Here is a 22,707-nt window from a genome sequence, read left to right as displayed (position 1 = left end):
ACAAACCATCTCACTGAGAAAGTCAAATGTTTTGTCACCCGTGACTGAAGAAGATACACAGCAAGCGTATTCATTCGTGGATGGACATGACAAAAAATGTGGGTTTTGAGGTGGTGACCATAGGAAGAGGTGGAGGAGAATGAGAGACAAATTATTCTGTATTAAAAAGTCCCTGAAATACATAAATACAATAGTGCGTCACAAAAAATAAACAACCTAAAAACCACAGAAACAACTCTTGGAGCTGATGTGTGCTTTGCTTTGAGTCGCTCAGTTGCATTTTTCTGGCTTAAAACTCCTGTTGGCTCCTAGCTCCGTGTTAACTCTGTTACGTTGGGGCTAGCTTGTGGCTACATTAGTTCAAAGTTTGATTGGTGTCAACCATTTGATGATCGTTTTTGGGATTTGCTGACATAACATGAGCTACCGCCATGATTGTGGTGGTGGGAACCGCCCATTTGGCTTACAATTTGTTTTACAGAAAGCTTTTGGTGGGGGTTGGCCATCTTTTTTGTAGAAATTGTATATGGAGTGGTTGGATTAAGGAGCACTTGTTGAGATAGGGTTGCGTTGTTCATATGGACTAGGGCTGCACAATATTAGGAAAACCTGCGATACTCGATAACAGTGCTTAATATTGCAATATCGATATTACTCGCGATAAATGAACAAATGCTAAAGTATGCAGTGTTGATGTCGTCTGGCGTGTGATGTCTGCTCTGGGTTTAAAGCAAACAAAAACTAATGCATGAATTCCATTACAACATAACATTTTTATTGAAAAATATGCAGCTGCACCTGCTACTGTATTAGCAGCAAAACAACAAACTGCATGCATGCAGTTTCTCAGTGACTTTAAAACATCACCTCCACCATAAAACTTTTTCTGATGCTCCAAATACAGAAAAACATCCCTTACCAGGGTTTTTTGAATAAATAGAAAAATCAGAAAATTACTTTAAATGTTAAATAATAGTTAACATCACTTAAATGCAACAACAAATTCTCTCATCGCTACTGAGCATTTTCTCCACTTACGTGGTTATGATATAAGGCTGTTGCTGTAACTGGGAAGTGAACTGTGCTGTGCCAAGCTAGGAGAAAATTTAGATTTTTTGAGGGAAAGAGAAAACAATTGTCTACCTTTCAGAAGAGGAGCTGGCAAAAAACTACATGGAAAATATGTGAAAACATTTGGTTTTAACCCCAAATTGAACAAGTTTACCTAGATCTTAAAAAGCAGCTCAGATGATGAAACTGCAACTATGATTCTGATAACAAGCTAACAAATTGAACTAAAATAATCGGATAGCAGAGCTTCTGACTGACAGTTTATGTGCAGCAGCAAATCAACTATCCTGATTAACAAGGTTATAAAAGCTCATAAATGAAAAATCACTTTGATGTGTGGGGGAACTTTTCCAGGCCCTCTTTAGCAGGGTGGGACTGGGAGGAGAGTGCTGTAGCCTTTTAGCTGGAAGCTAACCGGAGCCTGGGGCTAACACTAGCGACACGAAGTTGGGTTGGTTCACCGGCAAATGTCGGAGTCAGCCCGGTAAAAATGATTAACGACACCGAGTAGAGTCACGTTCACGTTTGAAAGCAGCGCTGAATCCAGAAACCTCAGCACAAAGTGCGTTCATTTCTCTGAACCAGCATGACGAACAAGGGAACAGCGCCGCAAACTCTGTTTGGGTGTTGCTTTCCAAAAGGGTCTATGTATGGGGCGGGTGTATTACGTGAACGGAACCATCTGATTGGCCGCATATCAGAAGGACTACATTTGATTGGTCAAATAATACTTCCGAGTAAAAAACAGAGCTGGTTTACAAAACGCTGATATATGACACGGATGGAAATGTTTGAACCAAACATTCATCGCTGTTTTTGCCGTGTTTTGCGATGGGCCTATCGCATGTCCTGTTATCGCGATGACGATAATTTTTCTATATATTAATATGGACAGAAAAGCATCCTCTGTAAAATATTCTGACCAACAGTAAAATGTCTATAAATGTATTTTTTTTCTCAAATTACAATTAAAACACAGGCCTCCAAACAGTTTTGGACATCTGAAGTGATTAAGTTTGCTTCTTGAGCCCTTTTCTGTGGGGGAACTACTCTGGTTCTCCTGTTTCAATAAGCCAAAGCAGAGAGCAGCAGGATTTGAGGTCTTCTAGAGGGGCTAGAGCCTAATTTATACTTCTCCAATTATTCTAGTGAATTTCATTAGGTAATACAGTGTTGGTTTTCTGTGATGGTATTGGATGGATATCGATCGATATCAAACCAGATATCAGTATTGGTAGTAAAAAAAAGTGGATCAGTGCATCCACAGTTGAGATGTTTTCTGCCCTCTCCTGGACATTAAATCAACACAGGCTTTACAAGCAAGAGCCAGGATAGTGAGCCCTAATAACTATTTTTTTGTGTAATTTCTGCTGCTTGGTGTAGTATATTGATTTGCTGGTTGTGATTGTTCTTTTGAAATTGAAATTGTAGTACTAATTTCCCTCTCTCTGTCAGTTCTCCAGTCTGATGTTTCTGAACCTGTCTCCACTGCTACAGAGGTTGGTAAACTTTCCACTTTTTGACTCTTTACTTTTGTTAAAAGTGAAATGTCATAAAATTCCTTATTAGTTTATACATTTTTCTACTTAAACATGTAAGAATATTACAGGGAAATATTCACAAGCAATATCTCAGTCATGTTGGATGGAATTATATAGGCCGCTTAAATTTTTATTGTTTTAATCTGGGTAATAATGCACTCAACACAGGTAAAAAGAGCCCCTGCAGCTGCTATCAGGACCTGTGAATCCTTGATTTAAGCCAGGGGTCGGCAACCCGCGGCTCTGGAGCCATATGCGGCTCTTCCATCCATCTGATGCAGCTCTCTGGGCTTGTAAAATAATGAATGGATATTTAAATAAAATGTGTTCTGAATGTTTGCACTGATTGCCGATCACCCTTCAACTGAGTCGTCCTCGGTCAGAAGGGTTGGCACTCTACAGTGATGTAGTCCAAGTAGCTTTATTAAGGAGGTGGCAGATGACATCAACAGGATGTACAACGTTAGCGGTGAGGCAATTGCATTCCCATCTATGAATGCAGGTAAAGGGAGTTTGAGTGTGTAGGAGTATGTGGGTGTGGTAATCTGTTAACAGAAAGAACAAACATTCGTATGAATAGTAGAGCTGAGGAAAGTAATCAAATAATCGATGCATCGGGATGCGGACATAAACGATTCTGCATCGTAGAAGAGTACGCCATAATCGATTATAGTGGAATGTAGTTTTGTTTTTTAACGGCGGCACCAGTGCAGTATCCAAATCTGTCAGAGTGAGCGTCCTCCACATTTACCAAGTGGTTCCGCCTTAATGTGGTACTGCAGGGCTGAACGCTTGATTTGTAACCTGAGACCGAACCGGAACCGAATCAGCCTGACCGGTTCTGTTGGATTTGGGCCGTGAATTATGTTAATTGAGCGGGTTGTCATGCGGCGCGCTCAGCTCGCTCGATCAGCGACTGAGAGAGAGAGAGAGACTGTCTGCTCACACGAGAGGATCAGAGGACGCCCCTCCAAACCGATGCTCCAAACATGCATTATTATTTTCATAATTTAATTATTATTTCTCCTGAAAGCGCTCAGTCAGACCAAGTGTTGTAATGCTGGGAGATCCGGTCTCGGGGGAGGGGGCGGGGTCAATGACGGCGGCTGCAGCGTGATTGTCTGTCTTTTATTTAGGGACACGGAGAAGTTAAAAGGAGGGAGAAATAGAAGAAAGAAGTTCTTGTTCCACTTTATTTTTTTGTTTCATGCAGATAAACTGATGTTAAATTCAGCTTAAAGAGAAACTGGGAGGAAGCTTTGGTTCATTTTAAGTTACAGGAGGTCTTGTCTCCTATCTGCTCCTCCAGAGACAGCATGGACATGAGGGTCACACAGGACAGGTTAGTGGAAAGGTTTGTAGTTAGCTGGTTAGTGAAGGAGATCCATCAGCTGGGTAATTTAATCCTAATCCAGCCCACAATCTTCTGCTGGTGTTATTATAAGGAAGAATAAAACACACATCTTAAATATTATTGGAAGTGTAGAATTTGTTTTATGTTTTATTATTTTCTGCATCAAACAGAACTTGATTCATTCTCCAACACTTCAGAAATGAACCACTGGGTTCAAATAAAATAAACTAAGTCAAACATTTCATTTGGTGTTATTTCTGACACCTTTCAACTGTGGCATAAATATTTGACTCTAGAGCTGCTCAGAGACATTAAAGACTCATATATGAACCCATTATGGATTTTATTATTACATTATGTGTCCTGTAGGTTTTCAGTACCTTTTTTAGATTTTGTGAGATTTTGTAAAGCATGTTTTCTCAGCCTGAGGTGTGGTGTTGAACGAGGAAACAGATTGTTTTACTTTGTTAAATCTTCTTAAATGTTTAAATGTTTTGTCCTAACCTGTTGTGAATGGAGAGCTTTTGAGGCATGGCAGGTTGAATCAATCACGTTTTTGATTAAAAAAAAAGCAATTATCTGACATCTTCTATTTATCGATGAAAACAAACCAATATGAAATAATCGTGATGCATCGTGATGCATCGGGATATCGAATTGAATTGAATCATTGACCCAATAATTGTAATCGAATCGAATCGGGAGACAAGTGAAGATTCACACCTCTAATGAATAGCAGTGTACCGCTTATACAGCACTGTGGGTTTCCAACATGAAGTTATACGATCTGCTATAAACTCATGGCCACTAGATGCCACCCTAAGACCATACATGAATTTCTAGTTGGTATATGCATTAGCAAACAGGATCTCTACAGGTCAGATAATAAACACAGTAAATAGTTCCATCCACCTCCAACCACCATACTTGACAGTGAGTCGTATATGGAATGCCATATAAGCTGCAACCAAGGCTGCCTGAAGTAGGCCAACAAAACCTGCAGCTTAGCGATAGCAACAGGACTAGCTTCTTACTTAGTGAATTACACAGAGCAACTCACAGATAAAGTCAAATAAGCATGACTCTCGTCTTATAATACTAACATGATGAACACGCACACCGAGGGTATCTCACACAGGAACGCACGAGAAAAACGCTGATCATCCAACACCTTTCAGCTGTGCTGAACTGCGCTAAACACGTTCCCAACCGGAAGTACAGATACCGAGGTGCATCATGGGTAACGTAGTCTAAACGGTTAAGGTGACCAAGCAGACTTTTAACATACAGTTTGTGTTCACAAACATTATTCCTCTGGAAAGCAGACTTTTAACAGCCGCCCCTGTATTTGTATGGATACAAATACACACATGCTAAAGTCATTCTATTTCGGAACAGTATCATCTAAGTCCTCAGGGACTTTGGGGAGTCCCACTAGCTTAGTCACCGGGCGAACATAGAGACTGTCTTTGACCTTGACTTCGGCAGCTCGAACAACACCATCAGTCCCTGGAAAAACTTGGGAAATGGTACCCACAGGCCAGAGGCCTCTAGGCAGATTAGAGTCTACAATCATAACAGCTTGTCCCACGGTCATGTTGTCAGTGGACTTCCTCCATTTCTGTCGGAGTTGCAGTCCTGGGAGGTAGTTCTGTATGAACCGCTTCCAGAAGTGGTCACTGATGATCTGGCTGTGTATCCATCTTCTGGTCGAAAGAGTGCCTGAGGGGCCGTAGACTGCCTGGGGTAGTGCCGAATCACGCCGCCCCATCAAGAGAAGATTTGGTGTGATGGGATCTGGGTCGGCTATGTCAGCCGATGCATAGCCAAGCGGTTTTGAGTTCAAAATGCCCTCAACCTCTATGAGAGCTGTGAGTAGGACTTCTTCTGCCACAACTTGGTCCTTCAGGACTACTTGCAGAGCTGACTTCACTGCTCTGATTTCCCTTTCCCAGGCTCCTCCGAAATGAGGAGAGTGTGGGGGATTGAAGCAAAAGTTGATAGCCTGCGTGGCTAGTTGCTGCTTGAGGTCAGGCTCCATGTTTTAAAACACTGCTTGGAGTTCTCTATGACCACCTCTGAAATTGGTCCCTCGAACAGACCACATCTCGTATGGCTTTCCTCTGCGTGTGATAAATCTGCGTAATGACATAAGGAAGGAATCGGTATCAAGACTAGGGAGATCGAGATGCACACATCTGGTTGTAAGACACTTGTAGATAATTCCCCAGCGTTGCTCTCTTCTACGACCTATCTTTATCGTGTATGGTCGAAACAGTCTACGCCCGTTGACCAGAACGGGGGTTTATAGAGTCTCATCCGCGAGGAAGGTAAATCAGCCATCTTGGGTGTAGAAGGTGTGGCGCGCCTTCTCCTACAGTCCACACACTGGTGTTGGTGTTTCTTAATGGCTTGACGTCCTCTGAGAATCCAATAGGTGCGCTGTATCTCCGCAAATAGCCTCTCTGCACCTGGGTGAAGGAGCTGGTCATCATAAGTCTTTATGATGAGCTTGGTCAGGGGATGTTCAGCTGCTAATACGATGGGATGAATACTGTCCGGATCTAAGTCTGCGGCTTGACGAAGGCAGCCTCCGACTCTGATGAGACCAGTAAGATTGTCATATTCAGGGGACAGCACGCTAAGACGGCTGTTTGAGCGGACTGGGTGACTGGTCTGGAGGGCTTTGGTCTCCTCTGCGAAGCTGTCGGTCTGAGCTGAGCGGAGCAGCATGGTCTTGGTTTCTAGTCGCTCTGTGGCTGTAATAGGAGTGTCTGCTGCCCTGTGTAGGGTCCGGTACGTAGCAGCAATCAGCTCATCTAGTGAGGCATACTGCGTTGGATCCGGCAAGGTTGGGGATACAGAAGCGTGCCCACAGAATGCAGTCCTCCTGAGCTCTGCTTCATTGCATGCTGGAAACTCTGTTGGTAGCTTAAGCCAAGTGTCAGCAGCTTGTAATAGGAAAGGTGGACCATGTGACCAACGATTGGGGGCTGTTAGGTCAGCGAGATGTTTCCCTCTGGTGATGTCATCAGGAGGATTGAGCTCAGAGGTCACTTATCACCACTGTTCAGGAGATGTCAGCTCCTGTATATCACAGATTTGAGTCCCCACAAATACCTTATAGCGACAGGAACTAGATTGGATCCACTGCAGCACCGTGGTGGAGTCTGTCCACAGGTAAATCGACTGTATGGTAGGGCTGTCACGGTAACCGCAAAAATGAAATATTGCAATATGAAGAAACCCACCGCGCTGCATCATGGGCCACCGCGATTACTGAACTTGATTCAACTCAATGATGCATGTTGAGAAGGATGGCTGCACTGGTATCAAAACGAAACGTTACTTCGCTCCTTTGGGAGCACGTTGGTTTTCAGTACGTCAGCTGCTGTGCAGCCAGTGTCCTTGGCCGAGACAGAGCTGCCACCAGCGGCAAAAATAAAAAATAAAATAAACGCTCGGAGACCTCCTGAAGTCCCGGACAAGCACTGCTTCTGCAACCGTCCCGAAGAGAGTTTGAGCCGAGCTGGAGCTCACTCGCTACCTGCAGGAGGAATGCGTCCACCCTAAAGAAACCCCCCTGACATGGTGGAGCAACAACCGGGAGAGATTCCCTTTGCTCGCCAGTCGCACGTAAGTATGTGTGCATTAGTGCAACGAGCGCACCATCCGAGAGGGTTTTCAGTGTTGCTGGAAATGTTGCCACCCCTCTCAGATCCTCTGTCAAACCGTATATGGTTAACATGCTGGTTTTCCTTGTGGGTAACAAGGACGTGACCGAGCTATAAATCACCATCATTTGTGTGTGTGAAAGTGAAAGGGAAATGATAGTGCCCCGCGCCCGGTATATGTAAGTTTTATGCTTGATTTTAAACAACTAAACAAAATGGGGACTTGTTTCTTATTTGTTAGATGCTGCAGCCAAATTTGCATTTAAAAGTTTATCCTTCTCCTGAATTTTGTTGTTTTTAAGTTCAGTCGGACTCCGACTGTCGGAGAAACAAACGTCACTGCGATCTGTGTTGTTACTGCCCTTTGATCTGCATTCAGTAAAGTGTTATAAAAGAAGGCACGGCAATTTTTAACCTTTTTTAAATGTGTAAACATTATGTTTAGATAGTACTGCAATAAAAATAAAGTGCTGCAATAATATCGCACACCACAATATTAAGCCACCCTGAATCACCGCAGGGGGAATTCCTCAACCGCGACAGCCCTACTTTATGGGAACGGTAAGCTCTGTCTGGAGTAATCTGGCCATTTGGGCTCCTGTGAATGCTGCGCAAAGCTTCAACCGGGGCATTGACACCTGCTTGCGTGGGGCCACTCTAGAGCGAGCCATCAGGAATGATGTGATGATGGGCCGTTGCTGCTCGATTACCCTGAGATAAGCCACAGCCCCATAAGCCTTTTCCGATGCGTCACAGAATACGTGAGCTTCGTATGTCACATTACTGGAGTTATGAGGAGGAGCGTAGCAGCGGGGAATGGTGACATGCTGAAGGTGTGACAGTTCGCCTTCCCACTCAAGCCAGGACTGAAGTAGATTCCCTTCGATGGGCTCATCCCACCCTCTTTCTGTGCTCCACAGGGCCTGTACAATCAGCTTGGCCCTTGTAGTGTAGGGACAAATATACCCTAGTGGGTCATCATGGGTAGCTAGTACCTTGTACACATTGCGCAGCGTGACTGTGAAGTAGGTGATAGGGCGGTGCTTATATCCCAGGACATCTGTCGGACAGTGCCAGCTAAGTCCTAACGTTGACTCTTGTGAGTCTTTGAAGTTCAGCCAAAGTTCACAGCTCTCTGATACAGCTGAAGCGGGCAGGTGAGCAACTACTTCAGGCACGTTGCTCGCCCACTGTCGTATATCGAATCCTCCCTGAATGAGTAAATCTCTCATCCGGTCGATGAGCTGTTTTGCCTCTTCTGGGTTGAACAGGGACTGTAAACAATTATCCACGTAGAAGGCTGTGTGGACCGAGTCACCAATGTCTTTGTGGGTGTCTCTGTGCTCCCTTGCATGTCTCTGTAGGGTGAACGTAGCACAGCAGGGGCTACATGTCGTTCCGAAGGGCAAAACTCTCCACTCATATATGTCTGGGGGCCGATCCGTTTCACAATCCCTCCACAGAAACCGTAGCAGGGGACAATCCTCTGGGAGCAGCCGAATCTGATGAAACATGGCTTTGATATCTCCACTCACGGCTACAGGGTGTTGGCGGAAGCGGAGTAATACCCCCAGCAGAGTGGGCCCCATGGGAGGTCCTGGTAAGAGGCAGCGGTTCAGGACGGACCCCTGAAACTCAAACAAACAGTTGAAGACCACTCTAGCCTTATTGTTGTGATGTACTATGTGGTGTGGTACATACCATGACTCAGAAGAGCTATGTGTCTCATCTGGGCTCAGCTTAGCAACATAGCCAGAATCTACTAACCTGTGGATCTCCTGGTTGTATGTAAGAGTCAGATCAGGGTTCTTGGCCAGCTTACGTTCAGTAGATCTGAGGAGGCCTTTTACTGCTTCAGGGGAGACACACATACGTGGAAAGTCTCTTCTTCTCAGCAGAGGAGTGGCATATCTCTCGACACCATCTACTGGGACTCTTGAGGGTCTTTGTTTCCAACGTAGCCACTGCCTCTCTGTCCTCCTTTAACCGTGTGACCTCCTTCTCTGTCCTATAGGGGGGAACATCTAGTTGCCACAAACGCTTCACATTTTGATGCAGGGCCTCTGCAGGAGAAAGACACATGTTCAGGCACTGCAGCTCCCCCTCAGATGTAGGCATACTACTGGCCGGCCCCTGGATGGCCAATCCGAGCTTGGTGAAACCTGAAATGAGACAAAGCCTCCCTTCATCTGGATTACATCTCGACGGATAGTTAGCAGTGCGAGTGTTGCTTCCTCCTGCTCCAAACCTAGAGATTCAACTGCCGCAGGAAGCACAACAGTCTTTTCTGAGCCGTCATCAAGCACAGCAAATGTGTCCAGAGATTTGCCACCATGATGTAGTTGAATTGGTACTACTTTAAGCATGACTCTACCTGAGTGACTTGAATAGTCTAGGTTAACCATACTAGTACTCACAGTTAGTATGTTAGGGTCCCTCTTCTTGGCCTCAACCAGGTCATGGAGCACCGACAAATGCTGTTCTCCACAGGTGCTGCACGGCTTCTTTGGAGTACACTGCTCTGGAGAATGTTTACGGCCACAGCGCCAGCATTTGACCTTCTCTGTAATCCAGGTAGCCATAGCTTTGAGGTCTAGCCCTTTCAATCCATCACAGCCATTCAGATAATGCTCTGTTCCTTCACAGTATGGACAATAAGGTTTGAATTTCTGTCTCTTCTTAGGTTGGACTGTCGGGTCTGGAGCTGTAGATTCTCCCCCTGGTCTTAGCTTGGCTTGGGCTGGATTTGGGCTGTAGTAGATGGAAGCAGATTTGCTGTGTGACTTGGGCCCTGCTAAGGCTTTGAGTAGGTTCTTCTCTGGGCGTGGCCTGTCAGGGGGCATGTGAGAGGCTTGTCTGGATAGCTGAAGGACTTGGGATTTCCGTTCGAGCCATTGTGAGAAGTCGTACATATTGTATGTTCGGCTGCTGCCAGTGCCGATGATCCCCCGGGTAATACAGTACTCGATGAAGCTGTCTCTGTAGTTCAGGGGGAGTTTGGTAAGCAGTCTGTCCACATGTGAACCACAATGAAGCTCACTGGCTGCTACTTCATCCATGGTACTGAGAAGCCTGACCAGGCTGGACATGGACAGGGACAGGTCCTCAATAGCTTGAGAGTCTCCTGTTCTAATAGGGGGGCAGTTCAATATAGTGCTAAGCTCACTTTGGACTAACTGCCTTGGCTGTCCATACCTCTGCTCTAGCGCCCTCATTGCACTAGTATAGGGAGTGCGGTTGTGGATGTAGAGCTTGGCTACCTGTAGGGCGCTGGGATACTCTAGATCAGGGGTGCCCAATCCTGGTCCTGGAGGGCCAGTGTCCAGCAGGTTTTGTGGTTTTTCTGCTCCAACAGACTTGATTCAGTGGTCAAAACACCTGTGCAGCAGCTCATCAGGCTCTGCAGAAGCCTGTTAATTAGCTGCTAATTGAAATCAGGAGTGTTGAAACAGAGTTCAAACTAAAACATGCAGGATACCGGCCCTCCAGGACCAGGATTGGGCATCCCTGCTCTAGATGATCTAATATAACCTGAAACTTGTAATCTTCTCCCAGATGAGAATGTGGCCCTAAGGTGCTGTCCAGCCCTTTCTTTAATAAGGCGAAGTCACTCTCTCTGCCCGACCTGAAGACCACCAGCCTAGGCTTTGGAATACCGTATGAAGACGCCACCATCATCTCCATCAGGTTTGGTAGAGGTGCTCTGGCTGATTCAGATGTGGCAACCCGTGGATTATGCTGTTCAGCAGAGGAAGATGATGAATAGTCACTTCCTGACGGATCGGGAACGTGGTGGTTGCCAGCCGGATCAGGCAAAGCTTCAGGATGCAATATGTTGGATACAGGGTGATGAGCGTCTGCCCACTGTGATGGCTGGGTCACAGGTTCTGGTGGACGTGGAAGTTGGTAGGTCGGATCAGCAGGACGCGGTGGTTGCTGCAAGTACACAGGATTAGCTGGAGGTCTGGCTTCGAAGACGGGAGCAGCTGGATGTAACGTCTGCTGCAGACTCACTGGATCCCCAGCCTGTGATAGCTGGTGTACTGCATGATAAGCACGTTGTCTTGGCTGATTAGCTGAGGCTGCGTGGTGTGATATCTGCACCTGGCTGGGCCGGTTTATACGGAGATGATGTTCCGATCGCTGATACACGAAGGGCGTAGCGGTGCATCGGCCAAGTCTCCTGAGTGGCGTTGATGCAGCTACATAAGTGGCAGGGTGCAGCACTGGCTGAGTGTGAAAACTCACTTCACGAGGAGGTGATGGAGCAGATGCCTTCACTGGCGTCAGCATGTTCGCAGGTGTTGTGGTGTCCTGCTCTGGCACAGGTAGTTGCTCTATGGTGCGATGTCACTGCTAGGTTGTGAAGCTTGCTCCAAACGCTCCACCCGCTTCAGTAATGTTCCATGAGTGTCCTCCATAGACGCTTGAAGGTGATTCATGGTTTGGAGGACACTGTTCCATGCTGAGTCCATCCTCTGCTATCTCCCTTCCTCTTCATTGTCAGAGCTGCTGGAACTACTTGGAGCTCTAGATGGGTTGGGTGGCTCAGTTAGGTTGTGCTCATAGTCCACCAGATATCCCGGGAGTTTCCTCTCCTGTTTTGGATGGGGGCTACTAGATGCACCTCCATCCTGAGGGTTTGTCATCTCATGAACTCAGCCAAGGCAAATCCGGCTCGAAGGACCACTTGTACTGAATGTTTGCACTGATTGCCGATCACGCTTCAACTGAGTCGTCCTCGGTCAGAAGGATTGGCACTCCACAGTGATGTAGTCCAAGTAGCTTTATTAAGGAGGTGGCAGATGACATGTACATGTACATGTACATCAACAGGATGTACAACATTAGTTGTGAGGCAATTGCATTCCCATCTATGAATGCAGGTAAAGGGAGTGTGAGTGTGTAGGAGTATGTGGGTGTGGTAATCTGTTAACAGAAAGAACAAACATTCGTATGAATAGCAGTGTACCGCTTATACAGCACTGTGGGTTTCCAACATGAAGTTATACGATCTGCTATAAACCTCATGGCCACTAGGTGCCACCCTAAGACCATACATGAATTTCTAGTTGGTATATGCATTAGCAAACAGGATCTCTACAGGTCAGATAATAAACACAGTAAATAGTTCCATCCACCTCCAACCACCATACTTGACAGTGAGTCGTATATGGAATGCCATATAAGCTGCAACCAAGGCTGCCTGAAGTAGGCCAACAAAACCTGCAGCTTAGCGATAGCAACAGGACTAGCTTCTTACTTAGTGAATTACACAGAGGAACTCACAGATAAAGTCAAATAAGCATGACTCTCGTCTTATAATACTCACATGATAAACACGCACACAGAGGGTAACTCACACAGGAACGCACGAGAAAAACGCTGATCATCCAACACCTTTCAGCTGTGCTGAACTGCGCTAAACACGTTCCCAACCGAAAGTACAGATACTGAGGTGCATCATGGGTAACGTGGTCCAAACGGTTAAGGTGACCAAGTAGACTTTTAACATACAGCTTGTGTTCACAAACATTATTCCTCTGGAAAGCGGACTTTTAACATAATGCTTTATATTTTACTGCATAAATTTTACATCTGTATGCCAATTCTAAATGTAAAGATTGTCTGCGTAAACCTGAACAGTTCCAACCCGGTCTTACTGTGAGCCCGGGTTGACGGGTCACGCTTGTGCGAAATCATATTGGCGCGTTCTGAGCTGAAGAGGATGTGAGAGTAGCTGGGGAGAGAAAAGTCTGGGCTTCACTTCTTTGGCTGCTGCCCCCGCGACCCGACCTTGGATAAGTAAGCAATAACAGATGGATATTTAACATACCTGATGAGCTCAACAAACAAAACAAACGACATTAAAGGCTGCCCGTTTCAGTTTCAGTTTCTTACACTTTATGTTTAATTGTAGAAAAAAACTGTTAACGATTGCTTTTTGGAATATTGCATTAACTGGAAACATAAACTATCTGATGGCTTCTCTATCTGCGTGAGTTCAGATAAATGCAACGCCATCTCAGTGGCCTAGTGGTAGCGTGTCCACCCTGAGACTGGGAGATCAGGGTTCAATTCCTGGTCGGGTCATACCAAAGACTTAGGAAAATGGGACCCAATGCCTCGCTGCTTGACACTCAGCATTAAGGGGTTGGATTGGGGGTTAAACCACCAAATGGTTACCGAGCGCGGCTGTGTCTGCAGCTCACCGCTTCTCCAGGGGATGGGTCAAATGCGGAGAACAAGTTTCGCACACACATCAGTGTGTGTAACAACTAATGGAACTTTAATTTTAAGTTGCTGTGAGGGTTTCCCGATGGCTATGCAAGGACAGGGACAGGGTTGAGCAAACTTTTCTAAACATCCGTCAAGACAGAGCACGAGTTTGTGATTGGTCAGGACGCCGCAACCTTTAAATTCATCAAGAGCACCGCCATTGCTCTCTCAAAAATAAAGAGAGCCAAAGTTATTTAACAGCAGAAGACCAAATTTACGAACACCCTGGAGTCTGAAACAATATTTAGAATATAGTGCTTATCAGTCACTAAACTAACTTGAACATTTCTACTAATTATGTATAAATGTAATTCTAATAATGTCCAATTCTTGAAGTTTTGTATAAAATCAAAAAAGGTGTCATTGTAAAACTCCGTCCTTCATTAATTCTGCTGTTCTTTTCTGCTTCAGCTTTTTGCCTCATCAGACCTTCAGTCTGATGTTCCTGAACCTGTCTCTACTGATGAGGTCGGCACATAATTCATGTATTTTTTTGACAGTTTTGTCATTATTATGTGTCAGGTTTTTGGTAGTTTTTACAGTCACTAATAATTGCAAATCTGTTTTATATACACAGAGAATTCCAGTTTCTGGGAAAATCTGGGAAATCCCTCAACCTTTGACGCTAACAGTAATGGTAAAAAAAAATTGATGTAAAATGCAGTAGCAAAAGTATATATTAATGCTCAGACATGTTGTGCACAGTAGGTCAAATTTATTTGTAACTCAGATGAAACCTCGGGCAGAACAAACCTACGTTTTTGTACCAAAATTACAATTTCAAACAACATGATCATGGAATTGTCAAAGCTGCAATTGTTTTGCAGTACTCCTGAAAATCCCAGGATCTGTTGTGTCAAGTATTTTAGACATCTGGTATTTTCCTCTGTGTTTCATTATAGCTGCAAATGCAGGCTGTCTGTGGTTGTATTTTAGATATCCAAACATACATTTGTAAGAATTGTATTGAGGATATTCTTAATTTATATTTTAAATTGTAAAAACACTTTGAGATATCAGTAATTACATTTATGACTAGCAACACTGTATTTTAACATATCCAAAAAGATTTTCATGATATCTGGTTAAAGACAGCAGGAATATATTTCTAATATAAACAACTGAATTATAGCTATTTCACATGATAGTTTCTCCTATTGACAATGTTCATTCTAGACAGGAAGAATGTCATTAGGAAGCACTAAATACCCATACACATGAATGGGAAATGTGACGTAATTTGTCCTAGGAAGAATTATATTTCAGACAGGGTTTGACATTAACACTCGCCAAATGCTAGTAAATTCTCCATTTGGCGAGGAAAATTGGGAGTGCCATCTTCATCTAAGGTTACTAAATGTTTGCGCCAAATTAGTTCTGTTTATCTTATGTCTTTTTGACAGACTTCTGACGCTCCTCTCCCGTCTGCATGTTACGTACACAAGCATACGTGAAATGTTACCATTGCTCCCTACATAATTTCCTCCTGCCTCATACACATCATACGTATCGATGTATTGGTTAGCTAGCATCATTCCGTTTTTGGTTCTTTTTAAAACGGACGAAAGGTTTTTCTTTACCTTGCTGATGTACGTTTCGTTTGCTGCCTGAGGATGTTTTGCAGTCGGCAAACGAAACGTACATCAGCAAGGTAAAGAAAAACCTTTCCTGTGTTTTACAAAGAACCAAAAATGGAATTAGAAACTAAATACAGTAAGAACACACCAAAGATAGCTAGCATCATGTTAAAACTAGGGAGGAAATGTGGCAATTTTAAACTGGATCCAGCCATCCTTCAAAAAGAAAACTGTTTGAAATGGCCAGTATGCTAGAAAGAAGAACCGTAGCAACTCACTTGTCATTGGTAAAAGACACAAAGCTCAAGAATGTTCGAGAACATGAAAACCAACCAGGTTCAAACTGAGTCTCCACTCGTCACACCCACAGTGTTGGCACTAATGACCATGTCAGAGCAAACAATTAAAACAATGTTTCGTACCATACATGCTAATGGAAAGCAGGCAAGGCAATTTTCTGACTCTTGAGTTGAGGTTCCTGTAAAACTTTGCTTCTTTGAAATGTCCCTGTTCTTAAAAGGAACCCAGGTTACAAAAACATGTGGTTCTTTAAAGACAAATGTTAGTATTAGTTATATTAAAATGGTGTAAAAAACCTTCTTAATATCTTAGTTTTTATAAAAATTGTAAAAATAGTTTAACTTGTAGGTCACCATCGTTTGTGTCGCAATGCACTCTGGGCAGTGACGTCATTTGGTTGTACTTTGGTTGCAGCTTTGGGATCCTGTAGGGACTGTTCAGCGACATCAACATGTCATCTGTTCAGCCTTTTCAATTTGAACCAGAGTGAAACATTAATGAGGACATCACTGACCATGTTTCACAAAACGAGCAGCAAAATGAAGAGCGAGAAGGGCAGGATGAAGCGAGTGCAGGACAAAACCGGTGGTGCGTGTGCGGCAAATGCTTCTCCATGGTTACCGAGAGGGAGAGTGTTTGTTGTCAAGAGCTCACATTTTTGTCAGCAGAAGTTAAAGGTAAGCTATCTTGTGGCCAAACTGATCCAACTCACTTTTCTCTGTGTGTGTTCCACGGTAACAACTTGCCGCACATCAGCTGGCCACTGTGCCGCTGCATCTGACATGTCTGAATCTGTCTGACTGGCAGCATCGTAAAATTTTGGAGAGCACTGTATTGATACACTTACTGCTTGTTTTACTGACGGTAGAGGTGAATTATCAGCTTCATCTGTGGCAAGTGGTGTGTCCAATGGTTCGCTCAAAGTGACAGTAGTGGTGCTACGTCGATATGTGTTCCCCCCTCAAGATCAATTTCTTTTCCACCTGGCTGCGAGTGGTAATGATCCACTTACAAAAAATAACCCTCACCCGTACCCTAACCATAACCATCCTGTCACCAAAAATTTATGTTTTGCATAATTATAATTTATGAAGGTACTCTGTGTAGCTTGTTTTAGTTTGTTTTAGGGTTATGGTTAGGGTACGGGTTGGGGTAAAGGTTAGGACACGTATTTGTTGTGAGTGGATGGTTCGAACTTGCAGCTGAGTGGAAAAGAAACAGATCTCAAGTTGGGAACACATATCGACATAACACCTGCAGCTGCAGGAGTGGGTCGTCTGCTCAGGAGAGCTTCCAGCGTCTCTTGTCTATGGCGCTTTTTACTGCATGTTTCACTTTCTCTCCGAGGGCGTTTAGGCTCCTTGTGTGGAAAAATGGTCAGTAAAACATTTAGTTTCGGCCTTCACTTATTCCCAGCCACTCGGGTGAAATATTTAAGTAGTTATGGCTAAGTATAAGCCTCATAAGCATCAGGAGAAAAATGTCGGATCTTTTGTCTTCTTGTCAGTAGGAAAGCTGTGTCAGCTCATATCACTCCCCATGCTGCCTTTTGACTGGAAATTGCATTCAAAAGCAGCACAATGCGGCATTTTTACCAACTAATTATTACGGTAAGCACGTAAACAAACACTAGCATCAATAGCTAATCTTCCGAGTTTAACCAATATACATCATCGCCCCAGAGTGCATTGTGTGCGGAAAAAATCACGTCCTAGGTATGTTAAAATATGTACTAAATATTGTAGATTTCTAAATAAATGGCAATATTTTTTGTGTTTCTTACAACATATTTTGGTGCAACAAGAAATTGTGGCTTATTAGGGCATACATGTCCTTTTAAAATCATTGGTGAAATATTGCTAATTAATCATAATAATACCAAATGTTAACAAAAAACGCAAGTTATATAGATTAACATTGATACATATTTATGATATGAAAATCTACAAATTTAATTGTATTTTGAATTTATTCAAAAAAATAATTTTTTACTCTCTGGCCCAAATTTAATACTGTGGCACAAAGACGGTGTCAGAAGTAGATTTTATGGACAAAAAGTCTGACTTGATTTCAGAAAAAGTTAATTTTCAAATATTTCTACAAAAAAAAAATCAGAAAAGATAAAAAATTTGTGTTTTTTATATTTATGTTTTAATTATGTTGTCACTGCTCTGTTTGGATTCAACACAATTTACACTGCCTTAAGGATTTTTAGGAACACCTGTTCAACTTCTCCTTAATGCAATTATCTAATCAACCAATCACATGACAGTTGCTTCAATGCATTTAGGGGCGTGGTCCTGGTGAAGACAATCTCCTGAACTCCAAACCGAATGTCAGAATGTGAAAGAAAGGTGATTTAAGCCATTCTGAGCATGGCATGGTTGTTGCTGCCAGACGGGCCGGTCTGAGTATTTCACAATCTACTCAGTTACTGGGATTTTCACCCACAACCATTTCTAGGGTTTACAAAGAATGGTGTGAACAGGAAAAAACATCCAGTATGCGGCAGTCCTGTGGGTGAAAATGCCTTGTTGGTGCTAGAGGTCAGACGAGAATGGGCCGACTGATTCAAGCTGATAGAAGAGCAACTTTGACTTAAATAACCACTCGTTACAACCGAGGAATGCAGCAAAGCATTTGTGAAGCAACAACACGCACAACCTTGAGGCGGATGGGCTACAACAGCAGAAGACCCCACCGGGTACCACTCATCTCCACTACAAATAGGAAAAAGAGGCTACAATTTGCACGAGCTCACCAAAATTGGTCAGTTGAAGACTGAAAAAATGTTGCCTGGTCTGATGAGTCTCGATTTCTGTTGGGACATTCAAATGGTAGAGTCAGAATATGGCATAAACAGAATGAGAACATGGATCCATCATGCCTTGTTACCACTGTGCAGGCTGGTGGTGGTGGTGTCATGGTGTGGGGGGTGTTTTCTTGGCACACTTTAGGCCCCTTAGTGTCAATTGGGCATCGTTCAAATGCCACGGGCTACCTGAGCATTGTTTCTGACCATGTCCATCCCTTCATGACCACCATGTACCCTTCCTCTGATGGCTACTCCCAGAAGGATAATGCACCATGTCATAAAACTCCAGTCATTTCAAATTGGTTTCTTGAACATGACAATGAGTTCACTACTACAACGGCCCCCACAGTCATCAGATCTCAACCCGATTGAGCATCTTTGGGATGTGAAGGAACGGGAGCTTCGTACCCTGTATGTGCATCCCACACATCTCCATCAACTGCAAGATGCTATCCTATCTGGATGGGCCAATATTTCTAAAGATGCTTTCAGCACCTTGTTGAATCAATGCCACGTAGAATTAAGGCAGTTCTGAAGGCAAAAGGGGGTCAAACACTGTATGAGTGTGGTGTTCCTAACAATCCTTTAGGTGAGTGTATAACATGCTTTCGGCATAGCTGTGTAAGAACGTTTTGGCTGGTAAAATATGTTTGGCCGGTAGATATTTTTTCGCATCCTGGTTTCAGGTATCTGAAAGTTAATTCTGTACGAATATTATTGTGGATCTCTAATGTTCATTTCTGCCAGGAACAATAGAATTATAGATTTCTGGAATTACATACAATGATGGAAATAATTAATTAACCCCTCGCTGATTTTGTAAGTCTTTCCAATGTCAAAGAAATTAAAAGTCTCAGAACAAGAAAATTTTAATGGTAGGTTTATTTTAACAGTGACAGTTAGTACATGAGAAGGAAAATTCAATAAAAAACTTTGAACAAATTTTAGAAACTGATTTGCATTTCATTAAGTGAAATAAGTGTTTGAACTAAAGACTCATTACTTGGTGGCAAAGTCCTTGTTTGCAAGCACAAGTACATTAATTAAAAAGATTAAAAATTAAAATAATGGGAGGAAATTGTATAGCTTTTAATCTTTTTATAGTATTGGTATGGTATACTAAATCAAAAATGTTTTGAACCTTGATTTGGAAAAAAAACGGTCCAATTACTTTATCAAAGCATCGTATTAGAACTATAAAATTTTCCTAGTAAATGTTTTGGTAATAAGACTTCAAGTGTCACTAACTATGGCAATATGGTAGGTAATTTTAGTCTTAGGTTTATTTGCTTAAACAAAATTATAACTTGTGTTTTAAGAGCGTAACGTGTTGTTTTAAATTAACTTATTTATCATCAGTTTCATTCATTTTAATAATGTAATAAGCAGGAAACAGAACAACCGGTTTACAGTTATTGATAAAGTTACAATTGTAATTAACACACTAACATATTTTTTCCTGTAGATTTCATTACACAACTTCAGAGTCCTCCACAGACAGCTGGTCTGTCCCGGAGGGGCATCCGAGAGCCCCTTCTCTCGTTCTCATCGTTGAAAAAATTTCATCAACCTCGTTGAGTGACCAACTGACGAGATCCATTTAAGTGAATTTCAGTTTCCAGAAAAAATGCAGAAGCAGCCATGCACCCAGCAAACACAGACAGACAAAGGCCTTGAGGATAAGACATGGAGGAGAAGAGAAGGCAAGCGTCTGCACCCTCCAAAAGCCGGAAGAAGAGAATTTCAGGTCATTCTAAACATTATACTATAGTATGTGCATTTTAATACTATATCTGGTCATTCTAAACATTATACTATGGTATGTGTATTTTAATGCTATTTCAGATTATTGTAAACAATATACTATAGTGTGTATTTTAATACTATGTGAGGTCATTCTGAACATTATACTATAGTACGTGTATTTTAATACTAAATCTGGTCATTCTAAACATACTATAGTATGTGTATTTTAATGCTATTTCAGGTAATTCTAAACTTTATAGTATAGAATGTGTAGGCGTTTCCTATTCAGCTTTCATTAATTTTTAACAAATTAAATGACCTGTTACTTCTATAAATGGCTTTAGAGCTAAATAATCATTTGACTTCTCTCATTCTACAGATAAAAAATGAATTTCAACTTCAAATGCAAATGCTATTTTGCCAGTGGAAATATGAAATGCAGACCCAGCTATATGCAGCTTGCTTAAATGAAAAACATGCAGATGCAACTTTTCAATCTGCAACAGGAAGTCACAAAAGTCCAAGCCATTGGAGATGACTCCCAGGTGGGAGGGTCTCAAACCCTGTGCTCCGCTGATTTTCCTCCAGATAAGATGGAAACGCTGCAACCGGATGTACTGATTGGCTCTGAACTACAGGAAACACACATGTCCCATATCGCTCCATCCACAATGATGATAAGTGCAACCTCCACGGATAGTGGCCCGGCGCCCCCTGGTGTCGAGCCTGACGAACTACTGTTTGGACCTCTCCTGCCACAGGATGGTAAGCCCACAGTATCTGTCATATTGCAACAGGGGCATCCCTGCAATGCACTTTTAGATACGGGTTCAGAATTTAAATCATGAGCAAGTCTCTTTTCGACTATGTCTGCTTGGATGTAGGGGGAGGCGTACGTCCTCCAGAACTGATTCCCTGTGCATTAACTATCCGTGTTTTCTCTGATTCTACAGTGCTCTTCTAAGACTCTGCTCCAATTCACGATCGGTCCCATGAGCTTGACACACCCCGTGTACATCTCTGAGAGTGGAACCATGCCTTTGCTCATTGGCATCGATGTTTTGAAGCGCTTTTATGCTTTTATCAATATTGGAGAAGGGGAACTGAAGGCAGGTGTTAGAAAACCTCTGCCGTTCACTCCACCTTCTTTCCCCGACTCACGCTGCCTTGCGGTAGGTGATTCTGAGCATGGGGGAACCGCATGCTCACTGCCGAGCTCAAAGCCATCAGAGACTCCCTCTGATGTTTTCTCTCAGATTGAACAGGTCGTGGACCAAGCAGATGCTCTTACCAACGATGTCGAGCAAGACAAACTATGACAACTTTTGTTAAAATACAAAGATTCTCTTTCACTCGACTCCTTGGACTGTGGTCTAACCACTATCCATGAGGTCAGGATTCCTACACTGCCACATGCTGCACCGACTTTTGTGCGTCCATACAAGATTCCCCTGGCATCCAACGGGCCAGTCCAGGAAATCATTGAAAGCCTCTTGGCTAAAGGGATCATCTGACCCTAAAACAGCACCTACTCTGCTCCATTGTGGCCAGTAAAGAAGCCTAATGGTAAGTGACAACTAACCATTGACTACAGGAAACTCAACAAACAGGTTCCCTTGTCTAGGTAGCCGGTGGCGTGCCTGGAATAAGAACTCTCAAAAGTGAAATACGCTAAATACTTCTCCACCCTTGACATTGCGTCTGGATTCTGGACAATTCCTGTCCATAAATCGGACCAACACAAACTAGCCTTCTCCTTTGCCAACTGCCAGTACACCTTAACTCGGTGTCCTTTTGGTTATTCCAACTCACCAGCTGAGTTCATCATCTTCTTGGACAAAGCCTGCCCTGATGCACGAGAGTGAGGTACCCTCATCTATGTCGACGACAATCTTGTTCGTAATCGTACCTTGGATGATAAACATACTGTAATATGTGTATTTTAAAACTATTTCAGGTCAGTCTAAACATTATATTATAGTATGTGTATTTTAATGCTTTTTCTGGTCATTCTAAACATTATACCAGAGTATGTGTATTTTAAAACTATTTCAGGTCATTCTAAACATTATACTATAGTATATGTATTATAATACTATGTGAGGTCATTCTAAACATTATACTTTAGTATGTGTATTTTATAACTTTTTCTGGTCATTCTAAACGTTTTACTATAGTATGTGTATTATAAAACCATTACAGGTCATTCTAAACATTATACTATAGTATATGTATTATAATACTATGTGAGGTCATTCTAAACATTATACTTTAGTATGTGTATTTTATAACTTTTTCTGGTCATTCTAAACGTTTTACTATAGTATGTGTATTATAAAACCATTACAGG

At 42.9% G+C, this 22,707-nt stretch overlaps 1 long non-coding RNA gene across 1 annotated transcript; it reads left to right on the top strand.

The window, feature by feature from the left end:
• The first annotated feature begins 2,505 nt into the window (after positions 1-2,505).
• LOC139066323 (uncharacterized) lies at positions 2,506-15,107 on the top strand. Its single transcript, XR_011519237.1, has 3 exons — positions 2,506-2,570; positions 14,331-14,387; positions 14,497-15,107. It is a non-coding gene; the product is annotated as an uncharacterized lncRNA (long non-coding RNA).
• The last annotated feature ends 7,600 nt before the right edge of the window (positions 15,108-22,707 follow it).

The sequence above is a fragment of the Nothobranchius furzeri genome, chromosome 2, assembly GCF_043380555.1.
Source record: "Nothobranchius furzeri strain GRZ-AD chromosome 2, NfurGRZ-RIMD1, whole genome shotgun sequence".
Classification (NCBI taxonomy): domain Eukaryota; kingdom Metazoa; phylum Chordata; class Actinopteri; order Cyprinodontiformes; family Nothobranchiidae; genus Nothobranchius; species Nothobranchius furzeri.
This window is presented reverse-complemented; position numbering and strand designations above follow the sequence as displayed.